This window comes from Castor canadensis, chromosome 16 (genome assembly GCF_047511655.1).
Source record: "Castor canadensis chromosome 16, mCasCan1.hap1v2, whole genome shotgun sequence".
Classification (NCBI taxonomy): domain Eukaryota; kingdom Metazoa; phylum Chordata; class Mammalia; order Rodentia; family Castoridae; genus Castor; species Castor canadensis.
This window is the reverse complement of record NC_133401.1, coordinates 36,228,540-36,240,876: the sequence shown is the minus strand read 5'-3', so window position 1 is coordinate 36,240,876 and position 12,337 is coordinate 36,228,540.

The following is a 12,337-nucleotide window of genomic DNA, read 5'->3' as shown; positions in this document are numbered from 1 at the left end:
CTGTGATTAGCAGGAAGTATTTGTTGCAAAAACTAACTCAATTCTCACAGGGAAACAATGTGCTGGTTGCTCCTGCTTCTAACACACATGGTTTTCTTTCCAGAGATACATGTGGTTCAAAACCTCAGCAGAAGATGCCTATTTGAAACAAAAAGATCCTCTCTTCAACTACAAAAATCTGATTTGGAGGAAGTGTTTCAATCAAAAACTACAATTTTCACATGGAAACAATGCGCTAGATGCTCCTTCTTCTATTACACACGGTTATCTTTGGAGAGATAAATGTGTTTCACCAACAGAGCTGACTAGGCCTGTTTGCAACAAATGAGCCTTTCTCAATCTTGACAACTATGATTTCCAGGAAGCACTCCCTTCCAAACCGAACTCAGATATCACAAAGGAACAACGTGTGAGATTCTGCAAAGTCGAACACAGACTTTTGTTTTCTGAGACCTACATGTGCTTCTTCAACTTGTCTGTATAAGGCCTATTTGGAACACAATGAGCATTTCTTCACCTTCTAAATTCAGATTGGAAGTAAGTATTCCTTTCAAAAGCTACCTTGATCCTCACAGGGAAACAATGTGCTAGTTGCTCCTGCTCCTAACACAGACGGTTTTCATTTCAGATATACATGTGTTTCTTCAACTAAGCTGCATAGGCCTATTTGGAAGAAAATGAGCCTTTCTCAACCTTGGAAGCTGTGAATTCATGGATGCGTTACTTTCAAAAACTAACTCACTTCTCACAGGGAATCCATGCACTAGATGCTGCTGCTTTGAACACAAATGGTTTTCTTTAGACATATACATGAGTTTGCCTTCAAGCTGAATAAGTCTATTTACATCAAATTGTGCCTTTCCCCTCCTCCAAATTCTGATTTGCCAGAGTTATACCCTTCACAAATGATCGCAGTTATCACTGAGGTGCAATGTGCTGAAGGCTGCAGATCATAACACACATGGTTCTCTTTTAGTGATACATGTTTCTTGACCATAGCAGAATAGGCCTATGTGGAACAAAAGGAGTGTTTTTCCAACTAGAAAGCCATGGTTTTTAACCAGTATTCCTTTCAAAAAGTACCTCAATTCTCATAAGTAAACAATGTCCTAGATGCTCCTGATTCTGCCACAGAGGGTTTAATTTCGAGAGATTCAAGTGTTTAGTCAACTCAGCAGAATAGACCTATTTGCAAAAAAATGGACCATTCCCCACCTTTTAAACCTTGATTTGCAGGAAGTACACCATCCAAAACTAATTGAATTACCACAGGGAAACAATGTGCTAGATGCTCCTGGTTCTAACACACATGCTTTTCTTTGAGAGATACATGTGTTTCTTCACCTTACGTGAATAGGCCCATTTGGAACAAAATGAGCATTTCTTCACCTTGAAAATTCAGATAAGAAGAAAGTATTCCTTTCAAAAATCCACTCAATTCTCACAGGTAAACAATGTGCTAGTTGCTCCTGCTGATAACACAGACAGTTTTCTTTGCAGATAGACATGTGTTTCTTCAATTCAGCTGATGAAGCTTGTTTCGACAAAATGAGCCTTTCTCCACCTTGAAAAGTTTGAATTGAAGGACATATTCCTTTCAAAAACTAACTCAATTATCACAGGGAAATAATATGCTAGATTCTGCAGCATCTAACACAGATGATTTTCTTCTGATCGACACATGCGTTTCATCATCTAAGCTGAATAAGTCTATTTGCTACAAATTTAGCCTTCTCCACCTTGAAAATTCTGATTTGTCAGAATGATTCCCTTCAAAATCTAACTCATTTCTCACAAGGGAACAGTGTACTAGATGCTGCAGCTGCTAATATAGATGTCTCTCTTTGGAGACATACATGAGTTTCTTGACCATAGCTGTATCGGCCCATTTGGAACAAAATGAACCTTATTCCAACGTGAAAACTGTGATTTGCAGCAAGTATTCCTTTCTAAAACTAACACAGTTCTCATAGGTAAACAATGAGCTGGAAGCTCCTGATTCTGCCACAGATGCATTTCCTATGAGAAATGTATATGTTTCCTCAACCTAGTTGACTTAGGCCTATTTGCAACAAAATGTGCCTTTCTCCACCTTGAAAACCGTGTTTGCAGGAAGTATTCCTTTAAAAAACTAACTGAATTCTCACAAAGAAACCAGGTGGTACATGCTGCAGCTAACAATACAGCTGTTTTGGTTTTTTTTTTTCGGAGATTTATGTGCTTCGTTCACTCAGCTGAATAGGCCTATCTGGAACCAATGAGCCTTACTGCAACTTAAAAAGTGATTTGCAAAAAGGTTTGTCTCTGAAAACTAACTCCATTTTCACAGGGAAACAAGTTGCTTGTTGCTCTTGCTTCTAATACTGATGGTTTTCCTTCGAGAGATACATGTGTTTCATCATCTCAGCATATGATGCGTATTTGCAACAAAAAGAGCCTGTCTCCAAATTCAAAATTTGATTTGCAGGAAGTGCTCCATTCAAAAACGGCCTCAATTTCCACACGGAAACAATGGGCTAGATACTCCTTCTTCTATTACACACAGGTTTCTCTGGAGAGATAGTTGTGTATCATCAACTTAGTTGAATAGGCCTGTTTGTGACAAAATGAGCCATTCTCAACCTTGAAAACTAGGATTAGCAGGAAGTACTGCCTTCCAACGCGAACTGAGATCTCACAAAGGAACAACGTCTAACACAGACGGTTTTTTCCCGAGACATACATGTGTTTCTTCACGTTTACTGAATAGGCCTATTTGGAACAACAAAAACCTTTGTCCATCTTGAGAAGTTTGATTTGCAGAAATTAATTCTTTCAAAATCTAATTCAATTCCCATTGTTAAGCAAGGTGCTACACGCTTCTGACTCTGTGACAGGAGGTATAAATTCGACCGTTACGTGTGTTTCCCCAAGTCAGAAGAGTAGGTCCATTTGCAACAAACTGAGCCTAAGTCCACCTTGAAAATTCTAATGTGAAGGACGTATTTCTTCCAAAACTAACTCTATTCTCACAGGGAAACAATGTGATAGACGTTGCAGTTTCTCACATAGCTGGTTTTCTATCGAGAGATACATGTGGTTTCCAACTCTGCTGAATACGCCTACTTGGAGCAAACAGAGCCTATCTCCATACTGGAAATTATGATTTGCAAGAAGTGTCCTATCCAAGATTTACTCAATTCTCACAGGGGAACAATGTGTTTGTGCTCCACCAGGGAACACAGAAAATTTTCAACCGAGAGAAACATCTGTGTATCACCTTAACAAAACAGGCCTATTTGGAACCAAATGAGCATCTCTTCACCATGAAAATTCAGATTTGAAGTATGTATTCCTATCAAAAACGAACTCAATTCTCAACTGGAAACAATGTGCTAGGTGCTCCTGCTCCTAACACGGACGGACTTTTTGCAGATAGAAATGTGTTTCTTGGACTAAGCTGAATAGGCCTATTTGGAACCAAAGGAGCCCCTGTCCACCTTGAAAACTATGAATTGAAGGATAGATTCCTTTCAAAAACTAACTCAATTACCACAGGGAAACAATGTGGTAGATGCCACAGCCTCTAACAGAGATGGTTTTCTTTGGAAACCTACATGAGTTTCATTATTTCTGCTGAAGAAGTCTATTTGCTACAAATTTAGCCTTCTCCACCTTGAAAATTCTGATTTGCCAGAAATATACCCTTCAAAAACTGACTCATTTCTCACAAGGGAGCACTGTACTAGGTGATGCAGCTTTAACATAGATGCTTCTCTTTGGAGAGATACATTTGTTTCTTGACTATAGCTGAGTAGTCCCATTTGGAACCAAAGGAGCCTTATTGCAACTTGAAAACTAGGATTTGCAGTAAGTATTCCTTTCAAAAACTAACACAGTTCTCCTAGGTAAACAATGTGCTAGAAGCTCCTGATTCTGCCTCAGATGCTTTTCCTGTGAGAGATACATATGTTTCCTCAACCTAGCTGAATAGGCCTATTTGCAAGAAATTGTGCCTTTCTCCACCTTGAAAGAACACCTGTGATTTGCAGGAAGTATTCCTTTCATAAATTACCTGAATTCTCAAAAAGAACCCATGTGCTACATGCTGCAGCTTCTATCCTAGATGGTTTTCTTTTCAGAGATTTATAGTTTCATCTCCTCAGTTGAATAGGCCTGTCTGGAACCAATGCGCCTTTCTCCAACTTAACAACTGTGATTAGCAGGAAGTATTTGTTGCAAAAACTAACTCAATTCTCACAGGGAAACAATGTGCTGGTTGCTCCTGCTTCTAACACACATGGTTTTCTTTCCAGAGATACATGTGGTTCAAAACCTCAGCAGAAGATGCCTATTTGAAACAAAAAGATCCTCTCTTCAACTACAAAAATCTGATTTGGAGGAAGTGTTTCAATCAAAAACTACCTCAATTTTCACATGGAAACAATGCGCTAGATGCTCCTTCTTCTATTACACACGGTTATCTTTGGAGAGATAAATGTGTTTCACCAACAGAGCTGAGTAGGCCTGTTTGCAACAAATGAGCCTCTCTCAATCTTGACAACTATGATTTCCAGGAAGCACTCCCTTCCAAACCGAACTCAGATCTCACAAAGGAACAACGTGTGAGATTCTGCAAAGTCGAACACAGACTTTTGTTTTCTGAGACCTACATGTGTTTCTTCAACTTGTCTGAATAAGGCCTATTTGGAACACAATGAGCATTTCTTCACCTTCTAAATTCAGATTGGAAGTAAGTATTCCTTTCAAAAGCTACCTTGATCCTCACAGGGAAACAATGTGCTAGTTGCTCCTGCTCCTAACACAGACGGTTTTCATTTCAGATATACATGTGTTTCTTCAACTAAGCTGCATAGGCCTATTTGGAAGAAAATGAGCCTTTCTCAACCTTGGAAGCTGTGAATTCATGGATGCGTTACTTTCAAAAACTAACTCACTTCTCACAGGGAATCCATGCACTAGATGCTGCTGCTTTGAACACAAATGGTTTTCTTTAGACATATACATGAGTTTGCCTTCAAGCTGAATAAGTCTATTTACATCAAATTGTGCCTTTCCCCTCCTCCAAATTCTGATTTGCCAGAGTTATACCCTTCACAAATGATCGCAGTTATCACTGAGGTGCAATGTGCTGAAGGCTGCAGATCATAACACACATGGTTCTCTTTTAGTGATACATGTTTCTTGGCCATAGCAGAATAGGCCTATGTGGAACAAAAGGACTGTTTTTCCAACTAGAAAGCCATGGTTTTTAACCAGTATTCCTTTCAAAAAGTACCTCAATTCTCATAAGTAAACAATGTCCTAGATGCTCCTGATTCTGCCACAGAGGGTTTAATTTCGAGAGATACAAGTGTTTAGTCAACTCAGCAGAATAGACCTATTTGCAAAAAAATGGACCATTCCCCACCTTTTAAACCTTGATTTGCAGGAAGTACACCATCCAAAACTAATTGAATTACCACAGGGAAACAATGTGCTAGATGCTCCTGGTTCTAACACACATGCTTTTCTTTGAGAGATACATGTGTTTCTTCACCTTACGTGAATAGGCCCATTTGGAACAAAATGAGCATTTCTTCACCTTGAAAATTCAGATAAGAAGAAAGTATTCCTTTCAAAAATCCACTCAATTCTCACAGGTAAACAATGTGCTAGTTGCTCCTGCTGATAACACAGACAGTTTTCTTTGCAGATAGACATGTGTTTCTTCAATTCAGCTGATGAAGCTTGTTTCGACAAAATGAGCCTTTCTCCACCTTGAAAAGTTTGAATTGAAGGACATATTCCTTTCAAAAACTAACTCAATTATCACAGGGAAATAATATGCTAGATTCTGCAGCATCTAACACAGATGATTTTCTTCTGATCGACACATGCGTTTCATCATCTAAGCTGAATAAGTCTATTTGCTACAAATTTAGCATTCTCCACCTTGAAAATTCTGATTTGTCAGAATGATTCCCTTCAAAATCTAACTCATTTCTCACAAGGGAACAGTGTACTAGATGCTGCAGCTGCTAATATAGATGTCTCTCTTTGGAGACATACATGAGTTTCTTGACCATAGCTGTATCGGCCCATTTGGAACAAAATGAACCTTATTCCAACGTGAAAACTGTGATTTGCAGCAAGTATTCCTTTCTAAAACTAACACAGTTCTCATAGGTAAACAATGAGCTGGAAGCTCCTGATTCTGCCACAGATGCATTTCCTATGAGAAATGTATATGTTTCCTCAACCTAGTTGACTTAGGCCTATTTGCAACAAAATGTGCCTTTCTCCACCTTGAAAACTGTGTTTGCAGGAAGTATTCCTTTAAAAAACTAACTGAATTCTCACAAAGAAACCAGGTGGTACATGCTGCAGCTAACAATACAGCTGTTTTGGGTTTTTTTTTTCGGAGATTTATGTGCTTCGTTCACTCAGCTGAATAGGCCTATCTGGAACCAATGAGCCTTACTGCAACTTAAAAAGTGATTTGCAAAAAGGTTTGTCTCTCAAAACTAACTCCATTCTCACAGGGAAACAAGTTGCTTGTTGCTCTTGCTTCTAATACTGATGGTTTTCCTTCGAGAGATACATGTGTTTCATCATCTCAGCATATGATGCGTATTTGCAACAAAAAGAGCCTGTCTCCAAATTCAAAATTTGATTTGCAGGAAGTGCTCCATTCAAAAACGGCCTCAATTTCCACACGGAAACAATGGGCTAGATACTCCTTCTTCTATTACACACAGGTTTCTCTGGAGAGATAGTTGTGTATCATCAACTTAGTTGAATAGGCCTGTTTGTGACAAAATGAGCCATTCTCAACCTTGAAAACTAGAATTAGCAGGAAGTACTGCCTTCCAACACGAACTGAGATCTCACAAAGGAACAACGTCTAACACAGACGGTTTTTTCCCGAGACATACATGTGTTTCTTCACGTTTACTGAATAGGCCTATTTGGAACAACAAAAACCTTTGTCCATCTTGAGAAGTTTGATTTGCAGAAATTAATTCTTTCAAAATCTAATTCAATTCCCATTGTTAAGCAAGGTGCTACACGCTTCTGACTCTGTGACAGGAGGTATAAATTCGACCGTTACGTGTGTTTCCCCAAGTCAGAAGAGTAGGTCCATTTGCAACAAACTGAGCCTAAGTCCACCTTGAAAATTCTAATGTGAAGGACGTATTTCTTCCAAAACTAACTCTATTCTCACAGGGAAACAATGTGATAGACGTTGCAGTTTCTCACATAGCTGGTTTTCTATCGAGAGATACATGTGGTTTCCAACTCTGCTGAATACACCTACTTGGAGCAAACAGAGCCTATCTCCATACTGGAAATTATGATTTGCAAGAAGTGTCCTATCCAAGATTTACTCAATTCTCACAGGGGAACAATGTGTTTGTGCTCCACCAGGGAACACAGAAAATTTTCAACCGAGAGAAACATCTGTGTATCACCTTAACAAAACAGGCCTATTTGGAACCAAATGAGCATCTCTTCACCATGAAAATTCAGATTTGAAGTATGTATTCCTATCAAAAACGAACTCAATTCTCAACTGGAAACAATGTGCTAGGTGCTCCTGCTCCTAACACGGACGGACTTTTTGCAGATAGAAATGTGTTTCTTGGACTAAGCTGAATAGGCCTATTTGGAACCAAAGGAGCCCCTGTCCACCTTGAAAACTATGAATTGAAGGATAGATTCCTTTCAAAAACTAACTCAATTACCACAGGGAAACAATGTGGTAGATGCCACAGCCTCTAACAGAGATGGTTTTCTTTGGAAACCTACATGAGTTTCATTATTTCTGCTGAAGAAGTCTATTTGCTACAAATTTAGCCTTCTCCACCTTGAAAATTCTGATTTGCCAGAAATATACCCTTCAAAAACTGACTCATTTCTCACAAGGGAGCACTGTACTAGGTGATGCAGCTTTAACATAGATGCTTCTCTTTGGAGAGATACATTTGTTTCTTGACTATAGCTGAGTAGTCCCATTTGGAACCAAAGGAGCCTTATTGCAACTTGAAAACTAGGATTTGCAGTAAGTATTCCTTTCAAAAACTAACACAGTTCTCCTAGGTAAACAATGTGCTAGAAGCTCCTGATTCTGCCTCAGATGCTTTTCCTGTGAGAGATACATATGTTTCCTCAACCTAGCTGAATAGGCCTATTTGCAAGAAATTGTGCCTTTCTCCACCTTGAAAGAACACCTGTGATTTGCAGGAAGTATTCCTTTCATAAATTACCTGAATTCTCAAAAAGAACCCATGTGCTACATGCTGCAGCTTCTATCCTAGATGGTTTTCTTTTCAGAGATTTATAGTTTCATCTCCTCAGTTGAATAGGCCTGTCTGGAACCAATGCGCCTTTCTCCAACTTAACAACTGTGATTAGCAGGAAGTATTTGTTGCAAAAACTAACTCAATTCTCACAGGGAAACAATGTGCTGGTTGCTCCTGCTTCTAACACACATGGTTTTCTTTCCAGAGATACATGTGGTTCAAAACCTCAGCAGAAGATGCCTATTTGAAACAAAAAGATCCTCTCTTCAACTACAAAAATCTGATTTGGAGGAAGTGTTTCAATCAAAAACTACCTCAATTTTCACATGGAAACAATGCGCTAGATGCTCCTTCTTCTATTACACACGGTTATCTTTGGAGAGATAAATGTGTTTCACCAACAGAGCTGACTAGGCCTGTTTGCAACAAATGAGCCTTTCTCAATCTTGACAACTATGATTTCCAGGAAGCACTCCCTTCCAAACCGAACTCAGATCTCACAAAGGAACAACGTGTGAGATTCTGCAAAGTCGAACACAGACTTTTGTTTTCTGAGACCTACATGTGTTTCTTCAACTTGTCTGAATAAGGCCTATTTGGAACACAATGAGCATTTCTTCACCTTCTAAATTCAGATTGGAAGTAAGTATTCCTTTCAAAAGCTACCTTGATCCTCACAGGGAAACAATGTGCTAGTTGCTCCTGCTCCTAACACAGACGGTTTTCATTTCAGATATACATGTGTTTCTTCAACTAAGCTGCATAGGCCTATTTGGAAGAAAATGAGCCTTTCTCAACCTTGGAAGCTGTGAATTCATGGATGCGTTACTTTCAAAAACTAACTCACTTCTCACAGGGAATCCATGCACTAGATGCTGCTGCTTTGAACACAAATGGTTTTCTTTAGACATATACATGAGTTTGCCTTCAAGCTGAATAAGTCTATTTACATCAAATTGTGCCTTTCCCCTCCTCCAAATTCTGATTTGCCAGAGTTATACCCTTCACAAATGATCGCAGTTATCACTGAGGTGCAATGTGCTGAAGGCTGCAGATCATAACACACATGGTTCTCTTTTAGTGATACATGTTTCTTGACCATAGCAGAATAGGCCTATGTGGAACAAAAGGAGTGTTTTTCCAACTAGAAAGCCATGGTTTTTAACCAGTATTCCTTTCAAAAAGTACCTCAATTCTCATAAGTAAACAATGTCCTAGATGCTCCTGATTCTGCCACAGAGGGTTTAATTTCGAGAGATACAAGTGTTTAGTCAACTCAGCAGAATAGACCTATTTGCAAAAAAATGGACCATTCCCCACCTTTTAAACCTTGATTTGCAGGAAGTACACCATCCAAAACTAATTGAATTACCACAGGGAAACAATGTGCTAGATGCTCCTGGTTCTAACACACATGCTTTTCTTTGAGAGATACATGTGTTTCTTCACCTTACGTGAATAGGCCCATTTGGAACAAAATGAGCATTTCTTCACCTTGAAAATTCAGATAAGAAGAAAGTATTCCTTTCAAAAATCCACTCAATTCTCACAGGTAAACAATGTGCTAGTTGCTCCTGCTGATAACACAGACAGTTTTCTTTGCAGATAGACATGTGTTTCTTCAATTCAGCTGATGAAGCTTGTTTCGACAAAATGAGCCTTTCTCCACCTTGAAAAGTTTGAATTGAAGGACATATTCCTTTCAAAAACTAACTCAATTATCACAGGGAAATAATATGCTAGATTCTGCAGCATCTAACACAGATGATTTTCTTCTGATCGACACATGCGTTTCATCATCTAAGCTGAATAAGTCTATTTGCTACAAATTTAGCCTTCTCCACCTTGAAAATTCTGATTTGTCAGAATGATTCCCTTCAAAATCTAACTCATTTCTCACAAGGGAACAGTGTACTAGATGCTGCAGCTGCTAATATAGATGTCTCTCTTTGGAGACATACATGAGTTTCTTGACCATAGCTGTATCGGCCCATTTGGAACAAAATGAACCTTATTCCAACGTGAAAACTGTGATTTGCAGCAAGTATTCCTTTCTAAAACTAACACAGTTCTCATAGGTAAACAATGAGCTGGAAGCTCCTGATTCTGCCACAGATGCATTTCCTATGAGAAATGTATATGTTTCCTCAACCTAGTTGACTTAGGCCTATTTGCAACAAAATGTGCCTTTCTCCACCTTGAAAACTGTGTTTGCAGGAAGTATTCCTTTAAAAAACTAACTGAATTCTCACAAAGAAACCAGGTGGTACATGCTGCAGCTAACAATACAGCTGTTTTGGGTTTTTTTTTTCGGAGATTTATGTGCTTCGTTCACTCAGCTGAATAGGCCTATCTGGAACCAATGAGCCTTACTGCAACTTAAAAAGTGATTTGCAAAAAGGTTTGTCTCTCAAAACTAACTCCATTCTCACAGGGAAACAAGTTGCTTGTTGCTCTTGCTTCTAATACTGATGGTTTTCCTTCGAGAGATACATGTGTTTCATCATCTCAGCATATGATGCGTATTTGCAACAAAAAGAGCCTGTCTCCAAATTCAAAATTTGATTTGCAGGAAGTGCTCCATTCAAAAACGGCCTCAATTTCCACACGGAAACAATGGGCTAGATACTCCTTCTTCTATTACACACAGGTTTCTCTGGAGAGATAGTTGTGTATCATCAACTTAGTTGAATAGGCCTGTTTGTGACAAAATGAGCCATTCTCAACCTTGAAAACTAGGATTAGCAGGAAGTACTGCCTTCCAACGCGAACTGAGATCTCACAAAGGAACAACGTCTAACACAGACGGTTTTTTCCCGAGACATACATGTGTTTCTTCACGTTTACTGAATAGGCCTATTTGGAACAACAAAAACCTTTGTCCATCTTGAGAAGTTTGATTTGCAGAAATTAATTCTTTCAAAATCTAATTCAATTCCCATTGTTAAGCAAGGTGCTACACGCTTCTGACTCTGTGACAGGAGGTATAATTTCGACCGTTACGTGTGTTTCCCCAAGTCAGAAGAGTAGGTCCATTTGCAACAAACTGAGCCTAAGTCCACCTTGAAAATTCTAATGTGAAGGACGTATTTCTTCCAAAACTAACTCTATTCTCACAGGGAAACAATGTGATAGACGTTGCAGTTTCTCACATAGCTGGTTTTCTATCGAGAGATACATGTGGTTTCCAACTCTGCTGAATACGCCTACTTGGAGCAAACAGAGCCTATCTCCATACTGGAAATTATGATTTGCAAGAAGTGTCCTATCCAAGATTTACTCAATTCTCACAGGGGAACAATGTGTTTGTGCTCCACCAGGGAACACAGAAAATTTTCAACCGAGAGAAACATCTGTGTATCACCTTAACAAAACAGGCCTATTTGGAACCAAATGAGCATCTCTTCACCATGAAAATTCAGATTTGAAGTATGTATTCCTATCAAAAACGAACTCAATTCTCAACTGGAAACAATGTGCTAGGTGCTCCTGCTCCTAACACGGACGGACTTTTTGCAGATAGAAATGTGTTTCTTGGACTAAGCTGAATAGGCCTATTTGGAACCAAAGGAGCCCCTGTCCACCTTGAAAACTATGAATTGAAGGATAGATTCCTTTCAAAAACTAACTCAATTACCACAGGGAAACAATGTGGTAGATGCCACAGCCTCTAACAGAGATGGTTTTCTTTGGAAACCTACATGAGTTTCATTATTTCTGCTGAAGAAGTCTATTTGCTACAAATTTAGCCTTCTCCACCTTGAAAATTCTGATTTGCCAGAAATATACCCTTCAAAAACTGACTCATTTCTCACAAGGGAGCACTGTACTAGGTGATGCAGCTTTAACATAGATGCTTCTCTTTGGAGAGATACATTTGTTTCTTGACTATAGCTGAGTAGTCCCATTTGGAACCAAAGGAGCCTTATTGCAACTTGAAAACTAGGATTTGCAGTAAGTATTCCTTTCAAAAACTAACACAGTTCTCCTAGGTAAACAATGTGCTAGAAGCTCCTGATTCTGCCTCAGATGCTTTTCCTGTGAGAGATACA